We start from the raw sequence: 27586 nt of genomic DNA, 5'->3' as shown, positions 1-27586 counted from the left end.
ATGCTTGCACTGTAGTAGTGGATTAGTGTTCACGACCACATGTGTGCGTGTGGGTTCAAATCCCACTCCTGACAATATATTTTGCTATTACAAAACAATTCGTATTACGTGGCGGGTAATTCAATTTCAGCGTACTTTAACAGTTAGCGTATCAGGATGGTCGAGCGGTTTAAGGCGCCAGACTTAAGTGTTAATGCTTGCACTGTAGCAGTGAATTAGTGTTCTGGTCCACATGTGTGGGCGTGGGATCAAATCCCACTCCTGACAATATGTTTTGTTATGACCACACAATTTGCATTCGTGTTACGTTACATGTAATTCAATTTCATCGTACTTAAGCTGCCAACAATTTTTAACAAACATATTTTGCAATAACACACAGTTTGCATTTGTGTTACATTGTGTGTAAATTAATTTCAGCATACTGAATAAGTGTCTCAGGATAGCAAAGTGGTCCAAAGTGCCAGACTTAAGCGTTAATCTTTCCAACTTGGCATTGTACTAGCGTTTTGGTCCACAAAAGTAGTATAGTGAGTGCAGATCTACACACCTTTGCACTTAAAGTTGGATTTTGGGTACATTTTAGCCCGAGAACCTCGGAGAATGGTGTTGTCTGATGGAAAGTTTGGGGGGGGTAGGTGTGTGAGTGTTGGGAGCTATGGTTATGAAGTTTGAGAGGAATTGTGGGAAGGATGCGGTGCCGGTCTCGAGAGGAATCGCGGGAAGGATGACGTGAAGAGGGGCGACGGTTTCGCGTTTCGATGCGACGGGTTTGGGGTTTCGTCGACGTCGGCGACGACGACGTCGACGAGTTGAGCGATCGAACGTCGAATGGTTGGGGTCGGGTTGGCGACCGGTGGGGTGAACGTTGTTATGTCGTTTCGGTTGAATGAACGCTGATGTTGGACGAGTTCGGGCGTGTCTATTCGTGGAATCGATTAACTGTCCATTCACTATTTATAAGTTAAGAGTTTTATATATATGAACATTATATCATTGAGAAGTTCAACTAGAAGGAATATAAAATTATGGAAACTATTCATAAGGATAATTCTAAAGTTTACAATTCTTGTGAAGAAGAAAAAGATGAAACAGATGGATTAGTTGAAGAGGCTGTATTATTACATAATCATTTTGATAACATCACTAAATCTACATCAAAACCGCTTCGACAAAGTTTGCTTCAATTTTTTGGAGTGGTTTTAATATTACTTGCATTAACTGTAGCTTCATCTTTGATTGAATATTTTTTTATTCGGATTACAGGAGAAAAGATGAATGCTACTGTGAACTATGAAGAAGTATTTTTTCAAAATCTTGTGAATAATGAAAGTATGATTTTTGAAACATCTCTTCATCATTATAATTAGTTTAAATGAAAACTTCAAATGTTAGTAATTATCAAAACATGGAGAAAGACGGACTACAATCAATTGATGTGAGGTTACATTCTCCTTTCACATCTATGATAACAGGACCAACAGGATCAGGAAAAACTCAACTCGTTAAACGGTTGATTGAACAATCTCAATTAATATCTACTCCTCCTCCAATCGAAATTATATATTGCTATGGAATATGGCAGGAAGCTTTTGAGGATATGAAAGGAGTGGAATTTCATGAAGGATTGAAAGATCCGAGTACTTTTCCCAAAGATGGAGAAAATAGATGGATGATCATTGATGATCTAATGGAGGAATTATCATCAAATATCAAGATGGCTAACAATTTGTATACTCGAGAAAGTCACCATCTAAATATTAGTATTTTTACTATTACACAAAACTTATTCTTTGGTAAACTTAGAACAATTTCGCTGAATAGTCACTATTTTTTTATAGGAAAAAACCCCAGGGATTCTACATCAATCACATTTTTAGGAAAACAAGTTTTTCCTGGACAAGTTAAATATTTTCAGGAATCCTACCGAGATGCAACATCTTCACCATATTCCTTCATGAGACTGGACCTCCGACAAGAAACCGATGATACAATGAGAATTATGGGAAATTTCCCTCCTGTTGACTCTACGCCTATGATTATTTATAAGCCTAATTAAGCAAACGATTTTGATTTGTATTCCATAATTAAATAAAACAAGTATATATTCCAAGTTCTCTTTAAATATTCACCATACTACTTCTGTATCTTCCTCTGAGTGATTACTATAACATCACTAAAATTATCACATAGATATGGCTGAAACAAAAAGAATTCAACGAAATTTACTAACTTTATTATCTCTAGTTGGAGATTCTATTTCTTCTCAACAATCGATTATTAAAAATGCTAAAACGGATTTAATTTTAGCAATTATTGATTGTGTGAAATTACTCATTAAAAGAAAAGAACGACTAACTGATGCTCAGTATAAAGCTTTGAGTCGACAAAGTAAAAACATCGCTCGACTGATTAGTCCTAGAACATCGAATTTGGAAAAGAAACAACTTTTGCAAAAAGGAGGGTTTTTATCGGCTTTACTAGGTCCGATCGCGGGTGCTATACTCCCAGGATTAGTTGAACCATTGCTCGGAGGATTGTTTAAAACACGAAGAAGAAAATAATTAAGTTATCATGGATAATTCTCCACTTTCTAAGAGAATGAAAAAAAACAGAGTAATTCTGCAAATACTGAACAGTCTTACCGATGAACTTGCAAGTTCTGCTTTACCTCATATGAAAGAAGAAGTAATTAGAACATTACTTGAAATTGTTAAAAATATTATATATGGGAATGTACCTTTAACGAAAAATCAATACCATTCTCTGAGTCAACATAAAAAGGAGTTGATGAATATTATCGATGAAAACAAACCTCTTAAATATAAACGAAAGATTTTGCAAAACGGAAAAGGATTATTGAAACGGATTATAAAGCCATCCCTCAACTTGTATTAATCATTCAGCAGGAAGATGAGCTTTCCTAAGTATACAAAAAATTTTTTTTTGGTTTCTGAAGACGAGTACAAAAGGAACCAATTTAAAAGTCAACAGGATTCAAAAATTATCAATGATGGCTATAGTTCGTCACTTCGTTTTAATCCATTAGAAAATCCAAGAGTAAGTAAGGTTAAGAAGACCAGAGATAGGATGCGTCAAATTAATAACGATAACACTATTTCAGACTATAACAAAGTTAATTTGTATGCAGCTGAACTTCAAAAATTTTTAGATGAAATGAATTCAATTCGGAGTTATCCAATTCAACAGTCTCCGACTATTCGAAATCCGATTTCAATGATGTCACAAACACCTTCAGCTCCACAAAATTCAAAAGAAACTCTAAAGAAAGATACACCTGAATTACCCGAAGATAATTCGTCTCAAGACTCTAAAGTTTTAAAAGAATCGCCAAAAAAAGAAGACACATTATTACCACCGAAGTTAAACGAAGAAGAACCATCGTCAAATTCTTCTAGATCTTATTCCATTTTTTCAATAGTTGAAGACTTCGGTTCGATTCAGGATCGAACTAAAGCGAAAAATCTTCTGGAAAAATTGAAAAAGTCTGGAAATTATGATTCTTTAACCGGGAAAATAACAGGATCTACAGGAGAGATTAAACCTGAGAACTTACGAAATCTTCTTGAAAGAAAGATTCGAGTTAAAGATAGTTCAATTGTATCTTCTCCCTTTTCTCCAAGTTCATTTGAGAAACAATATAACTTATTTGAAAAAATTATCAAGGAGTCGAACTCGAATTTATCAAATAAATCAAAATCCAATTCGAATAGATCGTCTTCACGAAAACCTTATGTAGGAACAAGAGGAAAATGGACGACTTACTAAATGAATTCTATTATACCCCGGATCTACCATCTTCATTAGGTGGAGCACGAAAACTGAATGAAGCACTTCGGAGAAAAGAAAGCGAACAAGAAGTTAGAGATTGGTTAAGTGGTGAAGATGCTTATACGTTACACAAACAAATAAAAACGAAATTTAGAAGAAGACCTACAATTGTTGCAGGAGTTGGTGAACAATTACAGGCTGATTTAATGGATGTTAGATCTCATCGAGCTGAAAATGATGGAATTACATTTTTACTTACAATGATTGATGTTTTTTCAAGAAAAGCATGGGTAGAGCCTCTTGTTAACAAATCAGGTATATTGGTAGCAAAAGCCTTAAAAAAAGTATTGGATGGAACTAATTATAGAGTTTTTCAAACAGACAAAGGAAAAGAGTTTAATAATCGAGATGTCAAAAAAGTTTTGAAAGAAAATAAAGTAAAATGGTTTACATCTGAGAATGAGACAATTAAAGCTTCCATCATAGAACGATTCAACAAAACATTACGGGTGAAGATGTATAGATTCATGACATATTCGGATGATCGTAGATATATTGATGTTTTACCACAAATGGTAAAAGCATATAACAATACTATTCACACAACATTAGGAATAAAACCGAATGATGTAAATTATGAAAATCAAGAAAGAATCTGGAATAGGATTTATGAAAATGGAGAATATAGTTCTGACAGTACTCCCAAATTCAATATTGATGATTACGTTCGTATTAGTAAAGCTAGAACAGTTTTCGAAAGAGGTTTCACAATAAATTGGACAGTTGAAGTTTTTCAAATTACAGAAGTGCTTGATTTTGAAAGACCGATTATCTATAAATTACGTGATTTAGCAAACGAACCGGTTGATGGAACTTTTTATGAAGATGAACTACAGAAAGTAAAAAAACCCGCATTTTTTCGAATTGAGAAAATTCTCAAATCTCGGAAACGAGGAAGAACAAAGGAAATACTCGTTAAATGGATGGGATATCCTGATTCATTCAATAGCTGGGTCAATGAAAGAGATTTTGTTAAATAAAAGAGGATGATAAGGAATTGAACTTCATTGAAAGAATTGAAAATGTCGGAGTTCGTAACTCTTCCTTCTGATGCTAGTTTTAGTGACTTTCCTAAAAATACTAATTCAAACTTTACAGTTAGACTAGCCAGATATGTAGATTTTACAGAAGGATAATGGGAAGTTGCTCTAAAAGATATATCGTTTTTAAATAATTGGCCAAATGTAGTAGAAGGAATAATAAGCATCACAAAAGCGGAACTTAATGGGAGATTTCGTCGTTTCGACATAAAAATTGGAAATGGAAGATACGAAGATATAGATGAAGTAATTCAACGAACTCATGATGTTCTAAAACCCTTCAATCTCCATCCAACTATAGAATTCGAATACGACAAAATATCCAACAAATCTATGTTGTATGTAAGAGATTCGAGTGTTCAGGTTTCGTTTTCACAAGATTTCGCAAATATCTTAGGATTAGATCCGAAGATAACTTATAATGTGGGAAAACACGGAAACATCACATCTCCGGATATCAACTATGGATTTACATCATTATACGTATATTCATCAATTGTAAGTAACAGACTCGTTGGAGATGCAAATGTACGATTGCTACGAGTTGTCCCAGTAAGTGGAAAGAAGTTCTCTCGAGTTTATACAGAATTCAGTCAAGCGCATTACGTTGAAGTAGATAAAATTTCTACTGATGTGATAGAGACCCTTATAACAAGTGATGATGGAGAAAAAGTACCATTTGATGGAGGGAAGGTTATACTAACGGTTCATTTCAGAAAGAAACAATGAATTCCATATTAATTCCATATACTCCAGAAGACTCAAAAAACTTTTACATTCAATATTACACGTCTAATCAATCAGGAAATGGCGGATTGACACCATATAAAGGAAAGAGAGTGATGGGAAATGGACGACTATCAGGAATATTTAAAAAATTGGCAAAAGCTGTTGCGCCTCTAGCAAAAAAAACGGCTATCTCATTAGGGAACAAAGGGTTAGATGCTGCATCCAATTATCTTAATAACATGGTAGAGAGACCAAAAGAAGAAGAAGAAGAAACAGATGAAGTAGTAATTCCAAGAGTTAGAAAACCTGGGAAAAGAAAATTAAATAACCGTAGCAAACCTGCAAAGCGACGGAGAAAAGCCACTCCAAATATTTTTTAAAATTTGAAAATGCTTTATATATTATTATCTCAATATTTTTTAGTTCATTTCATTGACATACATCAATAGTGAAAGATGAGTTCTGGAGAGATTGGTTCAACAGGTTTAAAAATATCGGGTTCTCCTTTTACGATAAACGAAAGTTTGGGTATATTTGATGTTCCAGGCACACATAGTTCGGTGGAGCACGGATATTATAGTGAATTAGCTCCGTCACGTCTCAGTGAATATGGGCCAATTGAAATTGAAATACCTGGAGATGTAGATCACTATATCGATTTAAGTAATTCATATTTGCAAATCGAAGGAAAAGTAGTCAAGGACGATGGTTCCAATTTAGACAATACTGCTGCTAATGTAAATGTTGTACCAGGGGATGCGTTTTTTCATTCGCTAATCAAAACAGCAACATTCAAAATTAATGGATCTGTTGTTGAACATTCAAGTGATCATCCTATGAGATCGTTCATAGAAACCCTTCTCAATAATAGCAGAGAAGCAAAACAATACCAATTAAAAGCAGAAGGATGGTTTCAAGATGATAATCTTGCAAAAGATGGTGCGGAATTCGATAATAGTGCGACTACAGCAAGAAAGAATCTTATTAGAGGTTCAAACACATTTGAGTTTTTTGGACGACTCCATCTTAGCATTTTTCAACAGGAAAGATATCTCATTCCAGGATTGAATTGTAAATTAGAACTAGACCGAAGTAAACCAAGTTATTGTTTGATGGCAGCAACAGCTACTCCTGGAGGAGGGGGAAAAGTAAAGTTGACAAAATGTGTACTTCATCTTCGAAAATTAAAAATCAACCAAACAATTCAGCTTTTACATAACGAAAAACTACTTAATGGTGTTAATGCAAAGTATCCTCTTTCTCGGGTATACACCAGATCTTATAATGTGAATACTGGATTAACCCATACTCAAATAAAAATTGCTGATAACACACTTAGACCAAATTTAATACTTGTTTCACTTTCATCACACGATGGAGAAAATGGATCATACAATCGTAATCCTTTCAAATTTGGTCATTACGATGTGAGTCATGTAGAACTACAAATTGATGGACTACCTTTTGGAAAACGATATACTCCAAATTTTGTAAATAGAATGTATACTCGACCATATGTACAACTTCTAAATGCAATGGGAAAAGATCTTTCTTCTGAAGGAAGTGGAATTGGACTGAGTGAATATGAAACTGGACTTGCAATATACGCTTTCGATTTGACAGGAGATCTCTCATCCGAAGGATTTCATTTAATGAGACATGTTTCACTAACAATCGATATCGGTTTTCGGGTTGCAACACCAGAAAATGTCTATCTTAATACATATATACAAAAAGATGGAATGATGGAAATCGCTTCTGACTTTAGCGTTCGACTCAGTGGTGGAAGCATATTCTAAGGATGAATACAGCAAATATTTTCGATGTTCTTTCCCAAGATCACATGACTAATAATCATTTTTTTGCTGTCTGTGCAAGAAATGAATTTATAGAACAATTTTTATCGAATGAAGGAATATATATTTTTAACACACACTATTCTTATCAACCAGGAGAACACTGGATAGGAGTTATTCGAACAAAATCCGAAATTAATTATTTCGATTCAACAGGACGAGATCCTTCAACATATCCAGATGTCGCTCAAATCTTAAAACTTTCTGGAATAAAGTTAATTAAATGGAATGATGTTCTACTCCAAGGTTTTCTTTCAACAACATGTGGAGATTACTGTCTTCTCTTTGCAATATTTTGGAGCAGAGGATGTTCAATAGAAGATTTTCTAACAGTTATGCTAAAAATTTCTGAAAAAGATACACGAGATCATGTAGTTCGAAAAACTATACTAGATAGATATGATTGGAATGGAAAAATTAGTAAAAGTCTTAATAATGAAGAAAATGAAGGTATTGACAATGTACATATTCAAGGAACTTCCCAAATTGTTAAATTACTAGAAGAACTGACATAAAAATTTTTTTCTATATTTTACAATTGAATATACATATATACTTTATATCGAAATAAACTTGGTAAAAAATACAACCGAATGTTATTTACTTTTTTGATATAAGTTTTATATATTGATATACTCACGCTGAGTTGGAGTTATCCTCAAAATAATCCACATATTAATCCATGTATGCCTCTTTACTAGTTCATCATATTCATCTATTTACTGGTCGAGAGACTGTTATGGAATGGTTAAGCCAAACCAAACAGGAGAATTCCATAGGTAAACCTAGGAAAACAATCAGGTCGAATGCCAAGGCGCTTGTCCACACAACAGCCCCTGAAAACAGCGACACTCAACGAACTTAATCGCGAGTAGCCGACTAACAGAATTCTAGCTGAAGCATACAAGCCTTATGGTATCAACGCTCGATCGACCCAAATTCTCAAATATAAGTAGGCATCAAGAGATGGTTAATGAGGCAGAATATTCCATCAGATCATGCAATGCTTATATAGTGAATTGAAGAATGATGGGTGTGTCCAAAGGAATTAATGAGGCGAAAATAGCAAACAGATTTTCGCGAAATTGAATTTCGCGAAAGTTGACTATATAATATATATGATGTGAAATTTCGCGAAATCCAATTTCGCGAAAGTCACTTTCGCGAAATTGAATTTCGCGAAAGTTGACTATATAATATATATGATGTGAAATTTCGCGAAATCCAATTTCGCGAAATTCACTTTCGCGAAATTCAATTTCGCGAAAGTTGACTATATAATATATATGATGTGAAATTTCGCGAAATCCAATATCGCGAAATTCACTTTCGCGAAATTCAATTTCGCGAAAGTTGACTATATAATATATATGATGTGAAATTTCGCGAAATCCAATTTCGCGAAATTCACTTTTCGCGAAATTCAATTTCGCGAAATTTCACATCATATATTATATAGTCAACTTTCGCGAAATCCAATTTCGCGAAAGTTGACTATATAATATATATGTGTAATTTCGCGAAATTCATTTTCGCGAAATTGTAAGCATAGAGAAATGTTTTGTAATCTATTTATAAATTTTCATTAAACTCACTCAAGCGTTTTACAGATGCTCAACTGTATAAAGCAATCGAGAACGAATCATTATTATCATAACACTCTTCATAAGCTAACAGAATTCGGAGAAGGGTAAAATGTCAGAAGGGAAATGTACAGATAGTTGTGTTCAAATTTGGGCTACACCATGGGAATATTGTACACACGGACTACTTTCCTGTACATGTGGACATGTATATGATGGATTAGCACAATGTGTACATTGGTAAGTACATTTTGAAATTTTAAATTCTAAAGTTTTATATGAATATATAATTATTCATTTTATATACATCATCTTTTCTCAATTTTCAATGGATTTTCAAAAAATTAAACAGGTATCAAGAAGATGGTGAGGAAAGTGATGAAAAAAACATCTCGAAAGAAACAAACTCTCAAAATAGTGAAACGGAGTTGCAATTGGATTTACCATTGGATTATCCTATAGACAGATTACCTTCCTGCACATGTGGACAAGACGTATACGATGGCTTAGCTCAATGTATATTTTGGTAAGTAGATTTTGAGAATTTTAAAACCAAAGATATATAGTTATCCATTTATTTCATCCTTTCTCATTCCTCAATGTTTTATATATTTAAACAGTGATGATGCAAAAAAAAAAGAAGATGATGAGAAAAGCGAGTCAAGCAGCACATACTTCTTTCTCGATAAGAAAGAATTACAATATTCTGAAGTGACAAGCTCTTCATCTCCACAGAAAACTGACAATTAGTATTTATAAAAAAAATTTTTTTTTTTTTTTGAATGAATATATATGCAAATCAATAGAACCTTTAGAAATAAAATCTTCATCTCCAAAGATGGAGAATTTATATTTTATTGTATATTTTAAGATACTATTATTAAAATAAAATCAATACAATATTCACATATCATTTTCATTGTGGAATAAAAATTTAGGAAAGCATGAAAATTAGATTACAACTTTAGCAGCAGCATGTGATTATGATAAAAAATTTCGACATTCTGTAATTTGTCTACAGAAAAACTTTCATTTCCATAGCCTCTTTCTTTATTACTTGGAGGGGTATTAGTTATATTTTCCTTAAGATTTTCAGATGATGGAAGAGTTGTGATTCCACTTGCTAGAATGATGGTAGCGAGTGTAGTTGTGGTGGTAGTAGGAATTGTACTAGCGAGTGTAGTTGTGGTGGTGGTAGGAATTCTGGATGTATGTGTAGTTCTGATGGTGGATCGAGTAGTGGAAGAATTAATTGGAGCTGTAAATCTACCATTATTTTCTTCGAATTGTGGATGATAACAAACAAACTTAATAGGCATTGATCTCCATCCACAAAAGTTTGAACGAGCTGAGTTGCCTACACAATATCTCGCTGACCGTGAAGATGGATTAGCCCATTGAACAAGTCGTTCAGTAATTCCCAACCTTTGAATAATTTCATAACTAGCTATACCATAAGTACAATCCGAGGGGTTATGTTCAAATTGAATTAAATTTCGTAAAAATTCACCGTTGACCGGAAAAAATTCAAAACTAATAAATAGTATTGGAGAAATTTGAATTATATCATCTAGTTTTCTATAAAGACTCTTCATGTCTTCTCAAAAGAAATTTTTCATAATGAATAATTCATTCGACTTTCCCCTTTTTAATTACTCATCTTTAAAGAGTTTTATAACGAAGGGAGACTTAACCGATTCCACGAATAGACACGCCCGAACTCGTCCAACATAGGCGTTCATTCAACCGAAACGACATAACAACGTTCACCCCACCGGTCGCCAACCCGACCCCAACCATTCGACGTTCGATCGCTCAACTCGTCGACGTCGTCGTCGCCGACGTCGCCGAAACCCCAAACCCGTCGCATCGAAACGCGAAACCGTCGCCCCTCTTCACGCCATCCTTCCCGCGATTCCTCTCGAGACCGGCACCGCATCCTTCCCACAATTCCTCTCAAACTTCATAACCTTAGCTCCCAACACTCACACACCTACCCCCCCCAAACTTTCCATCAGACAACACCTTTCTCCGAGGTTCTCGGGCTAAAATGTACCCAAAATCCAACTTTAAGTGCAAAGGTGTGTAGATCTGCTCTCACTATACTACTCACAAATGTGGGCATGGGTTCAAACTCCACTCCTGACAATAGATTTTGCTATGACAACATTATTTGCATTCGTGTTACGCTACACGTAAGTCAATTTCATCGTACTAAGACAGTCAGCAATTTTTAACAAAATGTTTTGCAATAATACACAATTTGTATTTGTGTTACACTTTGTGTAATGGGTTCAAACCCAACTCCTAACAATACATTTTGCTATCATAACACAACTTTCATTCATGTTACATAGAGTTAATTTCATTTTCAGCAGTTTATTACGCATGTCAGGATGGCCGGGTGGTCTAAGGCGCCAGACTCAAGTGTTAATGCTTGCACTGTAGCAGTGAATTAGTGTTCTGGTCCACATGTGTGGGCGTCTGTTCAAATCCCACTCCTGACAACAAATTTTGCTATTACCTCACAAATTGCATTCGTGTTACGTTGCGTGTAATTCAATTCCAGCGGACAAACATTCAACAGTTTTAAACAAATATATTTTGAAATACCAGACAATCTCCATTTGTGTTACATTGTGTGTAATTAAAGTTCAGCATACTGAATAAGTATCTCAGAATAGCCGAGTGGCCCAAAGTGCCAGATGTGAGCGTTAATCTTTCCAACTTCGCATTGTACTAGTGTTCTAGTCCACACACGAGGTTGTATGTTCAACTCCCACTCCAAATGCAATATATTTTGCTATTAAAAAACAATTTGCATTCGTAATATGTTGCGGGAAATTCAATTTGAGCGCACTTAAACAGACGGCAGGTTTGGATAGCCGAGTGTTCTTAGGCGCCAGACTTAAGTGTTAATGCTGCCGCTATAGCATTGTACTAGTGTTCTGGTTCACACATGTGGGCGTGGGTTCAAACCCCACTGCTGACAATATATTTTGCTAATATAACACAACTGTCATTCGTGTTACATTGTGTTAAATTTAAGTTCAGCTCTGCTTAATAAGCATATCAGGATGGCTGATCGGTCTAAGGTGCCAGACTCAAGCGTTAATGCTTGCACTGTAGCAGTGAATTAGTGTTCTGGTCCACATGTGTGGGCGTGGGATCAAATCCCACTCCTGACAATATGTTTTGTTATGACCACACAATTTGCATTCGTGTTACGTTACATGTAATTCAATTTCATCGTACTTAAGCTGCCAACAATTGTTAACAAACATATTTTGCACTAACACACAGTTTGCATTTGTGTTACATTGTGTGTAAATTAATTTCAGCATACTGAATAAGTGTCTCAGGATAGCAAAGTGGTCCAAAGTGCCAGACTTAAGCGTTAATCTTTCCAACTTGGTATTGTACTAGTGTTTTGGTCCACAAATGTGGGCATGGGTTCAAACTCCACTCCTGACAATAGATTTTGCTATGACAACATTATTTGCATTTGTGTTACGCTACACGTAAGTCAATTTCATCGTACTAAGACAGTCAGCAATTTTTAACAAAATGTTTTGCAATAATACACAATTTGTATTTGTGTTACACTTTGTGTAATGAGTTCAAACCCGACTCCTAACAATACATTTTGCTATCATAACACAACTTTCATTCATGTTACATAGTGTTAAATTCAATTTCAGCAGTTTATTACGCATGTCAGGATGGCCGAGTGGTCTAAGGCCCCAGACTCAAGTGTTAATGCTTGCACTGTAGCAGTGAATTAGTGTTCTGGTCCACATGTGTGGGCGTCGGTTCAAATTCCACTCCTGACAACAAATTTTGCTATTACCTCACAAATTGCATTCGTGTTACGTTGCGTGTAATTCAATTTCTGCGGACAAACATTCAACAGTTTTAAACAAATATATTTTGAAATACCAGACAATTTCCATTTGTTTTACATTGTGTGTAAATTAATTTCAGCATACTGAATAAGTGTCTCAGGATAGCAAAGTGGTCCAAAATGCTAGACTTAAGCGTTAATCTTTCCACCTTGGCATCGTACTAGTGTTTTGGTCCACAAATGTGGGCATGGGTTCAAACTCCACTCCTGACAATATATTTTGCTATGACAACATTATTTGCATTCGTGTTACGCTACACGTAAATCAATTTCATCGTACTAAGACAGTCAGCAACTTTTAACAAAATGTTTTGCAATAATACACAATTTGTATTTGTGTTACACTTTGTGTAATGGGTTCAAACCCAACTCCTAACAAAACATTTTGCTATCATAACACAATTTTCATTCATGTTACATAGAGTTAAATTCAATTTCAGCAGTTTATTACGCATGTCAGGATGGCCGAGTGGTCTAAGGCGCCAGACTCAAGTGTTAATGCTTGCACTGTAGCAGTGAATTAGTGTTCTGGTCCACATGTGTGGGCGTGGGTTCAAATCCCACTCCTGACAACAAATTTTGCTATTACCTCACAAATTGCATTCGTGTTACGTTGCGTGTAATTCAATTCCAGCGGACAAACATTCAACAGTTTTAAACAAATATATTTTGAAATACCATACAATTTCCATTTGTTTTACATTGTGTGTAATTAAAGTTCAGCATACTGAAAAAGTGTCTCAGAATAGCCGAGTGGCCCAAAGTGCCAGATGTGAGCGTTAATCTTTCCAACTTCGCATTGTACTAGTGTTCTAGTCCACACACGAGGTTGTATGTTCAACTCCCACTCCAAATGCAATATATTTTGCTATTAAAAAACAATTTGCATTCGTAATATGTTGCGGGAAATTCAATTTGAGCGCATTTAAACAGACGGCAGGTTTGGATAGCCGAGTGTTCTTAGGCGCCAGACTTAAGTGTTAATGCTGCCGCTATAGCATTGTACTAGTGTTCTGGTTCACACATGTGGGCGTGGGTTCAAACCCACTGCTGACAATATATTTTGCTAATATAACACAACTGTCATTCGTGTTACATTGTGTTAAATTTAAGTTCAGCTCTGCTTAATAAGCATATCAGGATGGTCGATCGGTTTAAGGTGCCAGACTCAAGCGTTAATGCTTGCACTGTAGTAGTGGATTAGTGTTCTGGACCACATGTGTGCGTGTGGGTTCAAACCCCACTCCTGACAATATATTTTGCTATTACAAAACAATTTGTATTCGTATTACGTTGCGGGTAATTCAATTTCAGCGTACTTTAACAGTCAGAAGGTCAGGATGGCCGATCGGTCTAAGGCGCCAGACTCAAGCGTTAATGCTTGCACTGTAGTAGTGGATTAGTGTTCACGACCACATGTGTGCGTGTGGGTTCAAATCCGACTCCTGACAATATATTTTGCTATTACAAAACAATTTGTATTCGTATTACGTTGCGGGTAATTCAATTTCAGCGTACTTTAACAATCAGAAGGTCAGGATGGCCGAGTGTTCTTAGGCGCCAGACTTAAGTGTTAATGCTGCCGCTATAGCATTGTACTAGTGTTCTGGTCCACACATGTGGGCGTGGGTTCAAACCCCACTCCTGACAATATATTTTGCTATTATAACACAACTGACATTCATTTTACATTGGGTTAAATTTAAGTTCAGCTCTGCTTAATAAGCATATCAGGATGGCCAATCGGTCTAAGGTGCCAGACTCAAGCGTTAATGCTTGCACTGTAGTAGTGGATTAGTGTTCTGGACCACATGTGTGCGTGTGGGTTCAAATCCCACTCCTGACAATATATTTTGCTATTACAAAACAATTTGTATTCGTATTACGTTGCGGGTAATTCAATTTCAGCGTACTTTAACAATCAGAAGGTCAGGATGGCCGAGCGGTCTAAGGCGCCAGACTTAAGTGTTAATGCCGCCGCTATAGCATTGTACTAGTGTTCTGGTCCACACATGTGGGCGTGGGTTCAAACCCCACTCCTGACAATATATTTTGCTATTATAACACAACTGACATTCATTTTACATTGGGTTAAATTTAAGTTCAGCTCTGCTTAATAAGCATATCAGGATGGCCAATCGGTCTAAGGTGCCAGACTCAAGCGTTAATGCTTGCACTGTAGTAGTGGATTAGTGTTCACGACCACATGTGTGCGTGTGGGTTCAAATCCGACTCCTGACAATATGTTTTGCTATTACAAAACAATTTGTATTCGTATTACGTTACATGTAATTCAATTTCATCGTACTTAAGCTGCCAACAATTTTTAACAAACATATTTTGCAATAACACACAGTTTGCATTTGTGTTACATTGTGTGTAAATTAATTTCAGCATACTGAATAAGTGTCTCAGGATAGCAAAGTGGTCCAAAGTGCCAGACTTAAGCGTCAATCTTTCCAACTTGGCATTGTACTAGTGTTTTGGTCCACAAATGTGGGCATGGGTTCAAACTCCACTCCTGACAATAGATTTTGCTATGACAACATTATTTGCATTCGTGTTACGCTACACGTAAGTCAATTTCATCATACTAAGACAGTCAGCAATTTTTAACAAAATGTTTTGCAATAATACACAATTTGTATTTGTGTTACACTTTGTGTAATGGGTTCAAACCCAACTCCTAACAATACATTTTGCTATGATAACACAACTTTCATTCATGTTACATAGAGTTAAATTCAATTTCAGCAGTTTATTACGCATGTCAGGATGGCCGAGTGGTCTAAGGCGCCAGACTCAAGTGTTAATGCTTGCACTGTAGCAGTGAATTAGTGTTCTGGTCCGCATGTGTGGGCGTGGGTTCAAATCCCACTCCTGACAACAAACTTTGCTATTACCTCACAAATTGCATTCGTGTTACGTTGTGTGTAATTCAATTCCAGCGGACAAACATTCAACAGTTTTAAACAAATATATTTTGAAATACCATACAATTTCCATTTGTTTTACATTGTGTGTAATTAAAGTTCAGCATACTGAAAAAGTGTCTCAGAATAGCCGAGTGGCCCAAAGTGCCAGATGTGAGCGTTAATCTTTCAAACTTCGCATTGTACTAGTGTTCTAGTCCACACACGAGGTTGTATGTTCAACTCCCACTCCAAATGCAATATATTTTGCTATTAAAAAACAATTTGCATTCGTAATATGTTGTGGGTAATTCAATTTCTGCGGACAAACATTCAACAGTTTTAAACAAATATATTTTGAAATACCAGACAATTTTCATTTGTGTTACATTGTGTGTAAATTAATTTCAGCATACTGAATAAGTGTCTCAGGATAGCAAAGTGGTCCAAAGTGCCAGACTTAAGCGTTAATCTTTCCACCTTGGCATCGTACTAGTGTTTTGGTCCACAAATGTGGGCATGGGTTCAAACTCCACTCCTGACAATAGATTTTGCTATGACAACATTATTTGCATTCGTGTTACGCTACACGTAAGTCAATTTCATCGTACTAAGACAGTCAGCAATTTTTAACAAAATGTTTTGCAAAATACACAATTTTTATTTGTGTTACACTTTGTGTAATGGGTTCAAACCCCACTCCTAACAATACATTTTGCTATCATAACACAACTTTCATTCATGTTACATAGTGTTAAATTCAATTTCAGCAGTTTATTACGCATGTCAGGATGGCCGAGTGGTCTAAGGCACCAGACTCAAGTGTTAATGCTTGCACTGTAGCAGTGAATTAGTGTTCTGGTCCACATGTGTGGGCGTGGGTTCAAATCCCACTCCTGACAACAAATTTTGCTATTACCTCACAAATTGCATTCGTGTTACGTTGCGTGTAATTCAATTTCTGCGGACAAACATTCAACAGTTTTAAACAAATATATTTTGAACTACCAGACAATTTCCATTTGTGTTACATTGTGTGTAATTAAAGTTCAGCATACTGAATAAGTATCTCAGAATAGCCGGGTGGCCCAAAGTGGCAGATGTGAGCGTTAATCCTTCCATCTTAGCATTGTACTAGTGCTTTAGTCCACACACGAGGGTGTAGGTTCAACTCCCACTCTAAATCCAATATATTTTTTATTACAAAACGAATTGCATACGTATTACGTTGCAGGTAATTCAATTTCAGCGCACTTAAACTGACAGCAGGTCAGGATGGCCGAGTGGTCTAAGGCGCAGGACTCAAGTGTTAATGCTTCCACTGTAGTAGTGTGTTAGGGTTTTGGTCCAAATATGTGGGCGCGGGTTCAAACCCCACTCCTGACAATATGTTTTGTTATGACCACACAATTTGCATTGTGTTATGTTGCGGGTAATTCAATTTCAGAGGACAAACAATCAGCATGTCAGGATGACTGAGCGGTCTGAAGCGCCAGACTCATGCGTTAATGCTTCCACTGTAGCAGTGTATTCGTGTTCTGGTCCACATATGTGGGCCTGGGTTCAAATCCCACTCCTGATAATATGTTTTGTTATGACCACACAATTTGCATTCGTGTTACATATCATGTAAGTCAATTTCATCGTACTAAAGCAGCCAACAATTTTTAACAAATATATTTTGCAATAACACACAATTTGCATTTGTGTTACATTGTGTGTAAATTAATTTCAGCATACTGAATAAGTGTCTCAGGATAGCAAAGTGGGCCAAAGTGCCGGACTGAAGCGTTAATCTATCCAAATTAGCATTGTACTAGTGTTCTAGTCCACGCACGAGGGTGTAGGTTCAACTCCCACTCTAAATCCAATATATTTTGCTATTACAACACAACTTGTATTCGTATTACGTTGTGGGTGATTCAATTTCAGCGTACTTTGACAGTTAGTGTGCCAGGATGGTCGAGTGGTCTAAGGCGCCAGACTTAAGCCTTAATGCTGCCACTATAGCAGTGCACTAGTGTTTTGGTCCACACATGTGGGCGTGGGTCAAACCCCACTCCTGACAATACATTTTGCTGTCATAACACAACTTTCATTCATGTTACATAGTGTTAAATTCAATTTCAGCAGTTTATTACGCATGTCAGGATGGCCGAGTGGTCTAAGGCGCCAGACTCAAGTGTTAATGCTTGCACTGTAGCAAAGAATTGGTGTTCTGGTCCGCATATGTGGGCTTGGGTTCAAATCTCACTCCTGACAATATGTTTTGTTATGACCGCACAATTTGCATTCGTGTTACATTACATGTAATTCAATTTCATCGTACTTTAGCAACCAACAATTTTTAACAAACATGTTTTGCAATAACAAACAATTTGCATTTGTGTTACATTGTGTGTAAATTAATTTCAGCATACTGAATAAGTGTCTCAGGATAGCAAAGTGGTCCAAAGTGCCAGACTGAAGCATTAATTTATCCAACATGGCATTGTACTAGTGTTCTAGTCCACGCACGAGGGTGTAGGTTCAACTTCCGCTCCAAATGCATTATATTTTGCCATTACAAAACAACTTGTATTTGTATTACGTTGCGGGTATTTCAATTTCGGCGTACTTTAACAGTTAGTGTGTCAGGATGGCCGAGCGGTCTAAGACGCCAGACTCAAGTGTTAATGCTGCCACTATAGCATTGTACTAGTGTTCTGGTCCACACATGTGGGCGTGGGTTCAAACCCCACTCCTGACCATATATTATGCTATTACATCACAATTTGCATTCGTGTTTCGTTGCGTTTAATTCAATTTCAGTGTACTAAGACAGTCAGCGGGTTTAAACAAATATATTTTGAACTACCAGACAATTTCCATTTGTGTTACATTGTGTGTAATTAAAGTTCAGCATACTGAATAAGTGTCACAGAATAACCGAGTGGCCCAAAGTGCCAGATGTGAGCGTTAATCCTTCCAACTTAGCATTGTACTAGTTTTCTAGTCTACCCACGAGGGTGTAGGTTCAACTCTCACTCCAAATCCAATATATTTTGCTATTACAAAACGATTTGTATTCGTATTACGTTGCGGGTTATTCAATTTCAGCGCACTTAAACAGTCAGCAGGTCAGGATGGCCGAGTGGTCTAAGGCGCCAGACTCAAGTGTTAATGCTTGCACTGTAGCAGTGAATTAGTGTTCTGGTCCACATGTGTGGGCGTGGGTTCAAATCCCACTCCTGACAATATGTTTTGTTATGACCACACAATTTGCATTCGTGTTACGTTGCGTTTAATTCAATTTCAGTGTACTAAGACAGTCAGCGGGTTTAAACAAATATATTTTGAACTACCAGACAATTTCCATTTGTGTTACATTGTGTGTAATTAAAGTTCAGCATACTGAAAAAGTGTCTCAGAATAGCCGAGTGGCCCAAAGTGCCAGATGTGAGCGTTAATCCTTCGAACTTAGCATTGCCCTATTGTTTTAGTCCACACATGAGGGTGTAGGTTCAAATCCCCCTCCAAATCCAATATCTTTTGCTATTACAAAACATCTTGTATTCGTATTACGTTGCGGGTTATTCAATTTCAGCGCACTTAAACAGTCAGCAGGTCAGGATGGCCGAGTGGTCTAAGGCGCCAGACTCAAGTGTTAATGCTTGCACTGTAGCAGTGAATTAGTGTTCTGGTCCACATGTGTGGGCGTGGGTTCAAATCCCACTCTTGACAATATGTTTTATTATGACCACACAATTTGCATTCGTGTTACGTTGCATGTAATTCAATTTCATCGTACTTAAGCTGCCAACAATTTTTAACAAACATATTTTGCAATAACACACAGTTTGCATTTGTGTTACATTGTGTGTAAATTAATTTCAGCATACTGAATAAGTGTCTCAGGATAGCAAAGTGGTCCAAAGTGCCAGACTAAAGCGTTAATCTTTCCAACTTGGCATTGTACTAGTGTTTTGGTCCACAAATGTGGGCATGGGTTCAAACTCCACTCCTGACAATAGATTTTGCTATGACAACATTATTTGCATTCGTGTTACGCTACACGTAAGTCAATTTCATCGTACTAAGACAGTCAGCAATTTTTAACAAAATGTTTTGCAATAATACACAATTTGTATTTGTGTTACACTTTGTGTAATGGGTTGAAACCCAACTCCTAACAATACATTTTGCTATCATAACACAACTTTCATTCATGTTACATAGTGTTAAATTCAATTTCAGCAGTTTATTACGCATGTCAGGATGGCCGAGTGGTCTAAGGCGCCAGACTCAAGTGTTAATGCTTGCACTGTAGCAGTGAATTAGTGTTCTGGTCCACATGTGTGGGCGTGGGTTCAAATCCCACTCCTGACAATATATTTTGCTATTACCTCACAAACTGCATTTGTGTTACGTTGCGTGTAATTCAATTTCAGAGGACAAACATTCAGCAGTTTTAAACAAATATATTTTGAAATACCAGACAATTTCCATTTGTGTTACATTGTGTGTAATTAAAGTTCAGCATACTGGAAAAGTGTCTCAGAATAGCCGAGTGGCCCAAAGTGCCAGATGTGAGCGTTAATCTTTCCAACTTGGCATTGTACTAGTGTTCTAGTCCACACGCGAGGGTGTAGGTTAGACTCCCACTTTAAATCCAAGATATTTTGCTATTACAAAACGAATTGCATATGTATTACGTTGCGGGTAATTCAATTTGAGCGCACTTAAACAGACAGCAGGTCAGGATGGCCGAGTGGTCTAATGCGCTAGACTCAAGTGTTAATGCTTGCACTGTAGTAGTGTATTAGTGTTCTGGTCAACATGTGTGGGAGTGGGTTCAAATCTTACTCCTGACAATATGTCTTAATATGATGACACAATTTGCATTCATGTTATGTTGCGTGTAATTCAATTTCAGAGGACAAACAATCAGCATGTCAGGATGGCCGAGTGGTCTAAGGCGCCAGACTCAAATGTTAATGGTTGCACTGTACCAAGCACTAACATTTGAGCAGTTTTAATATAAATGCTCTGGTAATGTATTAGTGTTCTGGTCCACATGTGTGGGCGTGGGTTCAAACCCCACTCCTGACAATATATTTTGCTATTTTAACACAACTGTCATTCGTGTTACATTGTGTTAAATTTAAGTTCAGCTCTGCTGAATAAGCATATCAGGATGGCCGATCGGTCTAAGGTGCCAGACTCAAGCGTTAATGCTTGCACTGTAGTAGTGGATTAGTGTTCTGGACCACATGTGTGCGTGTGGGTTCAAATCCCACTCCTGACAATATATTTTGCTATTACAAAACAATTTGTATTCGTATTACGTTGCGGGTAATTCAATTTCAGCGTACTTTAACAGTCAGAAGGTCAGGAACCGCGTGGTCTTAGGCGCCAGACTTAAGTGTTAATGCATTGTACTAGTGTTCTGGTCCACACATGTGGGCGTGGGTTGAAACCCCACTCCTGACAATATATTTTGCTAATATAACACAACTGTCATTCGTGTTACATTGTGTTAAATTTAAGTTCATCTCTGCTTAATAAGCATGTCAGGATGGTCGAGCGGTTTAAGGCGCCAGACTCAAGTGTTAATGCTTCCACTGTAGATGTCTGTTTCTGTTTTGGTCCACATTTGCAGGTGTGGGTTCAAATCCCCCTCCTGACAAGATGTTTTGTTATGCCCACACAATTTGCATTTGTGTTACGTTACTTGTAATTCAATTTCACCGTACTTAAGCTGCCAACAATTTTTAACAAACATATTTTGCAATAACACACAATTTGCATTTGTCTTACATTGTGTGTAAATTAATTTCAGCATACTGAATAAGTGTCTCAGGATAGCAAAGAGGTCCAAAGTGCCAGAATTAAGCGTTAATCTTTCCCACTTAGCATTGTACTAGTGTTTTGGTCAACAAATGCGGGCATGGGTTCAAACTCCACTCCTGACAATATATTTTGCTATGACAACATTATTTGTATTCGTGTTACGCTACATGTAAGTCAATTTCATCGTACTAAGACAGTCAGCAATTATTAACAAGACTGTCAGCAATTTTTAACAAAATATTTTGCAATAATACACAGTTTTTCTTTGTGTTACATTTTGTGTAATTGGTTCAAATCCCATTCCTGACAATATATTTTGCTATTACATCACAGTTTGCATTTGTGTTACGTTGCATGTAATTCAATGTCAGCATGTCAGGATGGTCGAGGGGTCTATGGTGCCAGACTAAGTGTTAATGCCTCCACTGTACCAGTGTACTGATGCTCTGGTCCACATATGTGGACATGGGTTCAAACCCCACTCCTGACAATATATTTTGCTAGGACAGAACTATTTGGACACATGTTACGTAGCGTGTAATTCCGTTTCATTGAATTAAAACAGTCAGCAGTTTTTAATAAATGTATTTTGCAATAACACCCAATTGCGTTCGTGTTACATTGTGCGTATTTAAATTTCAGCATATTGAATAAGTGTGTCAGGATAGTAGAGTGGTCCAAAGTGCCAGACTTGAAGGTTATACTTCCAATTTAGCACTATACGAGCGTTTTCGTCCACACTAGTGAGTGTACGTTCCACTCCGACTCCTGACAAATAATTTTGTTATTTACATACATTTCACATTTGTGTTACCTTTTGCGCAATGTAATTTCAGCATAACAAGTTAATCAGCAGGTCAGGCTAACCAAGTGGTTTAAGGCACCAGATTCAAGTCTTAATGCTTCCACTGTAGAAATGTATTAATTTAATTTCAGCCTACCGAGTGGGTGTGTCAGGATGGCCGAGTGGTCCAAGTTGACAAACTCAAGTGTTAATGCTTCCACTCTAGTGGTGTGGTAGTGTTCTGGTTCCTGGTCCACTATTGGAGGTGTGGGTTTAAATCCCACACTTGACAATATTTTTTTCCTATTAACATACAATTTGCATTCGTGTTACGTTGCGTGTTATTTAATTTTCGTGTACTAAAACATTCAACATGTCAGGATGGTTGAATAGTCAAAGGCTCATGAGTTAATGCTTCCACTGTAGCACTGTATTAGTCTTTTGGTCCACATTTGTGGGCTTAGGTTCAAACCCCAATTCTGGCAATATATTTCGTTAAAAACATACTGTTAAAAACTTAATTACACACATTGTAACACAAATATTTTACATTGTGAAAACAAAAACTTATGCATTGTTATAGTACAAGCTATTACACCTGAGTATGGTGCCTTAGACCACTCGGCCATTCTGACATGCCTTTTTGGTATGCTGGAATTAAATTACACACAATGTAACACAAATGTGTTACATTGTGTGTAATTTAATTCCAGCATTTCAAATATGCATGTCAGGATGGCCAAGTTGTTTAAGGCACCAGACTCAGGTGTAATAGCTTGTACTATAACAATGCATAAGTTTTCGCTCAACGCATAACTTGTAGCTTCTTTCCCAACATTGTAAGAAAGAAGATGGACCACCACCACTTTCTTATTCAGTTAGTCAAAGGGTTGATTGGAGATTACCGTGAGCCTAGAAAACGTGTAGGACGACCTAGCTGCTCTCCAGTTGCAAGGAAAACTGCCAGGCATTTCCTTGAAGTCATTCCAGATGGTAAAAGAAAGAAATGTACTGTATGTGCTAAACCAAGAGGTCAAGGCTACAAAGGTTCTAGAATCGATACATGGTGCAAAGATTGTGGAGTCGGATTGTGCAAAGGTGCTTGCTTCAACTCTTATCACACTTAGACAATATGGACTATAGACCACAAATAGACTGTATGGACTATGGATATGTGCTACGGACTAAGTCTAAACAGTGGCTAATATGCATTACAAAGTGTGATTCTTATTGTAAAATGCTTTATTTGTAATATAAATACAGAATATGTTTTATTCAACAATATAACATTATCGCAAAAAACAATCAAATTTTTCAATTTTCTTAAAAATTTACATGTGTAAGGGTAGTTTAAATAGCTCATATAGGCACAAAGAGTGTAAAACTGTTTGTTCAATGCCTTGTTATATGATACAAACCTATCATACAACCATAGTGTAGCAAAAAAATATCATTTCAATAAAGTTTCAAAATTTTCATTTTTTTGAAAAATTAATTCACCCATGACGAGCTGATATAGGCTCAAAAACTCACCTGCGAAAGGGTTAAACAATATTTAAATTCTCCTTTAAATACAAAATTGAAACAAAAATTCAAACTTTTTCTAAACTTGGTAAACAAAAGACTGCAATGCAAAATCCTTGTATTTTAAAAATTACTAGAGTCAGCAGAAAATGCCAAAGTATACTGGCAAATTTTGAATCTGCAATCAGGGAAATCAACAATATGTAGCTGTGCTCCAAAATCTATTATTCATAACTGCATTGGAAGCTCTGTAAGTCTCCAGTAAAGCTCAACAGATGGTCAGATTAATGTTGCTGTCTTTTGCTAATCATACTAAACTGTGCTGTCAAACACATTAGTAGAATATATTATTACAGTATAGTTAGATTTATATAAATTCCAAAGATAAAGCTAAGAAAATTTGCTTCAACTTACAAAAATTACTGGTCCTTTTAGAGTTGGCTTGTGCAAATTCAATTTAATGTAGAAAACTGACATGCAGCTGCTTACTAAGTGTTTATCATTTCAAAATGCACATTGCACAATGTTCATACCTTGCGGTTTTCTTTATGCTTTAGCATCACGTTGCTTTAATACTCACTTCCTATTCAATTTCTCGGCTCGCTGCACACAATGGAGTCCTTAGCCAATCAGAATGCTTGCTAGACTTCAACTCAACCGCGTTGCTAGGTGATGAGAATTCCGTCATTTGTACATTTTACTCGTGATAGATCCTACGTAGGAGTAGGTTACGATGTGGTTTGTTAAATATTCGCTAATGTGAAAAACAGCAGTGAACAAGCAAAGCCCATGTTTGGCCTAATAATAAATTTCCTCCCAATACAACAACGATTCAAAAACTCACAAAAGATAGCCAATTGTTTTAACCAATATTTTACATCTATATGAGCTACATTAGCCTAGGCCTTTAGCATCATTCCAGGCCTTCGGGACAAGGTGAAAAATGTTTATCTGTTACCAATGTAAGCTGAATGAAAATGAAGCTAAAGGATTAGATTCAATTCCAGCAAAGCTTGTGAAAATTGCAGCCCCTGTTTTAGCTTATCCTCTAGCTCATATTATAAATACTAGCTTATAATTAGGTATATTCCCTGACAGTCGTGAAATAGCAAAAGTTGAACCTTTGTTTAAGAAGCGGGTTCACCAAAGCTTTTATCAAATTATAGACCAATATCTATATTGCCAGTATTTAGTAAAATCTTAGAGAAAATTGTTAATACGCAAATATTTAGAAAGTAACAACATTCTTACGACACACAAATTTGGTTTCAGAAAAAATCGAAACACTAGCCAAGCATTAATTGAGCTCACAAATAAAGTTTTGTCAGCAATAAACCATGGCAGAGCAGTACTAGAAGTATTTTTTTATATTTTATTTAAATGATGACGAAACAAAGAAAGATTCACATTATAACACCAGATTTTTAGACACCAAACTATCTTTACCATTATTTTATACTGCTTCAGGTCAAAAAACAATTGAATACAGAGTTCCATCATGATGGGACAGTCTTCCAAGAGACTTATGTGAAACTTCTGCATTTACTAGTTTTAGAGTTAATGTTAAAAGTCATTTGTTAGGCCCAAATTAGTTCAAACCCGCTGTTTGAGGTTTGCCAATTCCTGTGGGCCCAGCCCCTCGACTAGTTGCGGTGCTAACCCCTCGACTAATTACTGCACATGTGGGCCTCATCACGTCTTAACAATAGGAACTAAGCTTTCATTTATTTTGTTTAACTTAATCAATACTATAACTATATCTTCATTTTTGCTTATTGTTATATTTCTACTAATTGATGAAAAAAAATACACAACACACACACCACGCCACACCACCTTTTTTGAATCTGTTTTAATCAATCGACACTATTTCTAGCCTCTTTCTTCAAAGTGCTATGGGCAATGGAGTTATGAGGTCAGCATCATGATTTGGCAGCAATAATTTGAGTTAAAGTTATGTTGAGTTATGCTCCAGTGAAAACTTGATGGAGGAAAGCCTGCTGTCATTTCAGGGGAGAAAATAGTGTAATCAGACTTAATTATTTCCAGCCTTACTGTATTTAATATGACTCTGAGAACTAAGTCAGGATGGCCGAGTGGTCTAAGGCGCCAGACTCAAGTGTCATTGCTTGCAGTGTAGCAGTGTATTAGTGTTCTGGTCTCCATATGTGGGTGTGGGTTGAAATCCCACTTCTGACAATACATTTTGCAAATAAATGAGTAGCAGTTTACTTCACACTCGTTGCATTATGTATAACTTTTTGTTGTCAATAGTAACTGCTGCAGTTTTACAGGTCATGAAAGATTGTTAGACATAATTACTAAATATCTGCACAACTACCAGTATTCCTAATTGTGGCTAGGTAATTAAGGGGTGCAGATGATAGCGTGCCTGTCTGCTAAGGGGAATGCCAGAGTTCAATTCCTTTTTCATCTGACATTCATGGAGCTATCTGCTGAGTAGATATATAGCTCATATTGTATTTACAGGTCATGAAAGATTGTTAGACATAATTACTAAATATCTACACAACTACCAGTATTCCTAATTGTTGCTAGGTAATTAAGGGGTGCAGATGATAGCGTTCCTGTCTGCTAAGGGGAATGCCAGAGTTCAATTCCTTGCCAGTGATGAATTTGTGGATCTTTACCTAGATTTTTACTTAGATTACCTAGATAAACTAACACATCTAAGACAGCCAGTCCAACTACCGATAGTTAGCTCTACGATATCTTCATCACGCTGATGAAACAAAGTAACTGTAACAAAGGCAGTTCATAGACAATGTACACCTGTAGATCACTGAGTCTTAATCATACAGTAAATCATAGAGCTTAGCAACAAGCCACCAATAGTTGTGGAGCAACCAGGATTAAAGCGGTTATGGTGTGTTTTCTTCAATGGAAAATAAAAGGAGTGCGTCTGACCAGAGCTGAAAGCCTTAAAACAAGCGTTTAACACGATTTTGGCTATATGGTAATCTGTATTGCTATACTTTGGCTCAAAACCAACATTCCCCACTTTTTTCATGTTAAGCTTTCTATGGGCCTAAAACGTGAACAGGTTTACGTGATTTTAAATCATCATCTAGTCACATCTATAATCTAGTCACATCTATGATTTAGTCACATCTATAATCTAGTCACATCTATGATCTAGTCACATCTATGATTTAGTTGCATCTATAATCTAGTCACATCTATAATGTTGTCACATCTATAATCTAGTTACATCTATAATCTAGTCACATCTATAATCTAGTCACATCTATAATCTAGTCACATCTATAATCTAGTCACATCTATAATAATCTAGTCACATCTATAATCTAGTTGCATCTATAATCTAGTCACATCTATAATCTAGTTGCATCTATAATCTAGTTACATCTATAATCTAGTCACATCTATAATCTAGTCACATCTATGATCTAGTCACATCTATGATTTAGTTGCATCTATAATCTAATCACATTTATAATCTAGTCACATCTATAATCTAGTCACATCTATAATCTAGTCACATCTATAATCTAGTCACATCTATGATCTAGTCACATCTATGATTTA

At 36.4% G+C, this 27586-nt stretch overlaps 11 non-coding genes across 11 annotated transcripts; all 11 read left to right on the top strand.

Annotated features, from left to right (window-relative positions):
• The first annotated feature begins 13419 nt into the window (after positions 1-13419).
• On the top strand, positions 13420-13536 carry Trnal-caa (transfer RNA leucine (anticodon CAA)). Its single transcript has 2 exons — positions 13420-13457; positions 13491-13536. It is a non-coding gene; the product is annotated as a tRNA-Leu (tRNA).
• Positions 13537-14497: 961 nt separating this feature from the next.
• On the top strand, positions 14498-14614 carry Trnal-uaa (transfer RNA leucine (anticodon UAA)). The gene is made up of 2 exons: positions 14498-14535; positions 14569-14614. It is a non-coding gene; the product is annotated as a tRNA-Leu (tRNA).
• A 278-nt stretch (positions 14615-14892) lies between these two features.
• Trnal-uaa (transfer RNA leucine (anticodon UAA)) lies at positions 14893-15009 on the top strand. The gene is made up of 2 exons: positions 14893-14930; positions 14964-15009. It is a non-coding gene; the product is annotated as a tRNA-Leu (tRNA).
• A 724-nt stretch (positions 15010-15733) lies between these two features.
• On the top strand, positions 15734-15850 carry Trnal-caa (transfer RNA leucine (anticodon CAA)). Its single transcript has 2 exons — positions 15734-15771; positions 15805-15850. It is a non-coding gene; the product is annotated as a tRNA-Leu (tRNA).
• Positions 15851-16661: 811 nt separating this feature from the next.
• Trnal-caa (transfer RNA leucine (anticodon CAA)) lies at positions 16662-16778 on the top strand. Its single transcript has 2 exons — positions 16662-16699; positions 16733-16778. It is a non-coding gene; the product is annotated as a tRNA-Leu (tRNA).
• A 1730-nt stretch (positions 16779-18508) lies between these two features.
• On the top strand, positions 18509-18625 carry Trnal-caa (transfer RNA leucine (anticodon CAA)). Its single transcript has 2 exons — positions 18509-18546; positions 18580-18625. It is a non-coding gene; the product is annotated as a tRNA-Leu (tRNA).
• Positions 18626-18995: 370 nt separating this feature from the next.
• Positions 18996-19112, top strand: Trnal-caa (transfer RNA leucine (anticodon CAA)). The gene is made up of 2 exons: positions 18996-19033; positions 19067-19112. It is a non-coding gene; the product is annotated as a tRNA-Leu (tRNA).
• A 370-nt stretch (positions 19113-19482) lies between these two features.
• Trnal-caa (transfer RNA leucine (anticodon CAA)) lies at positions 19483-19599 on the top strand. The gene is made up of 2 exons: positions 19483-19520; positions 19554-19599. It is a non-coding gene; the product is annotated as a tRNA-Leu (tRNA).
• Positions 19600-20127: 528 nt separating this feature from the next.
• Positions 20128-20244, top strand: Trnal-caa (transfer RNA leucine (anticodon CAA)). The gene is made up of 2 exons: positions 20128-20165; positions 20199-20244. It is a non-coding gene; the product is annotated as a tRNA-Leu (tRNA).
• Positions 20245-20809: 565 nt separating this feature from the next.
• On the top strand, positions 20810-20967 carry Trnal-caa (transfer RNA leucine (anticodon CAA)). The gene is made up of 2 exons: positions 20810-20847; positions 20922-20967. It is a non-coding gene; the product is annotated as a tRNA-Leu (tRNA).
• A 5131-nt stretch (positions 20968-26098) lies between these two features.
• Positions 26099-26215, top strand: Trnal-caa (transfer RNA leucine (anticodon CAA)). Its single transcript has 2 exons — positions 26099-26136; positions 26170-26215. It is a non-coding gene; the product is annotated as a tRNA-Leu (tRNA).
• The last annotated feature ends 1371 nt before the right edge of the window (positions 26216-27586 follow it).

Source organism: Watersipora subatra, chromosome 8 (genome assembly GCF_963576615.1).
Source record: "Watersipora subatra chromosome 8, tzWatSuba1.1, whole genome shotgun sequence".
NCBI lineage: Eukaryota > Metazoa > Bryozoa > Gymnolaemata > Cheilostomatida > Watersiporidae > Watersipora > Watersipora subatra.
The sequence above is the reverse complement of the archived record's forward strand: the minus strand, read 5'-3'. Positions and strand labels throughout refer to the sequence as shown.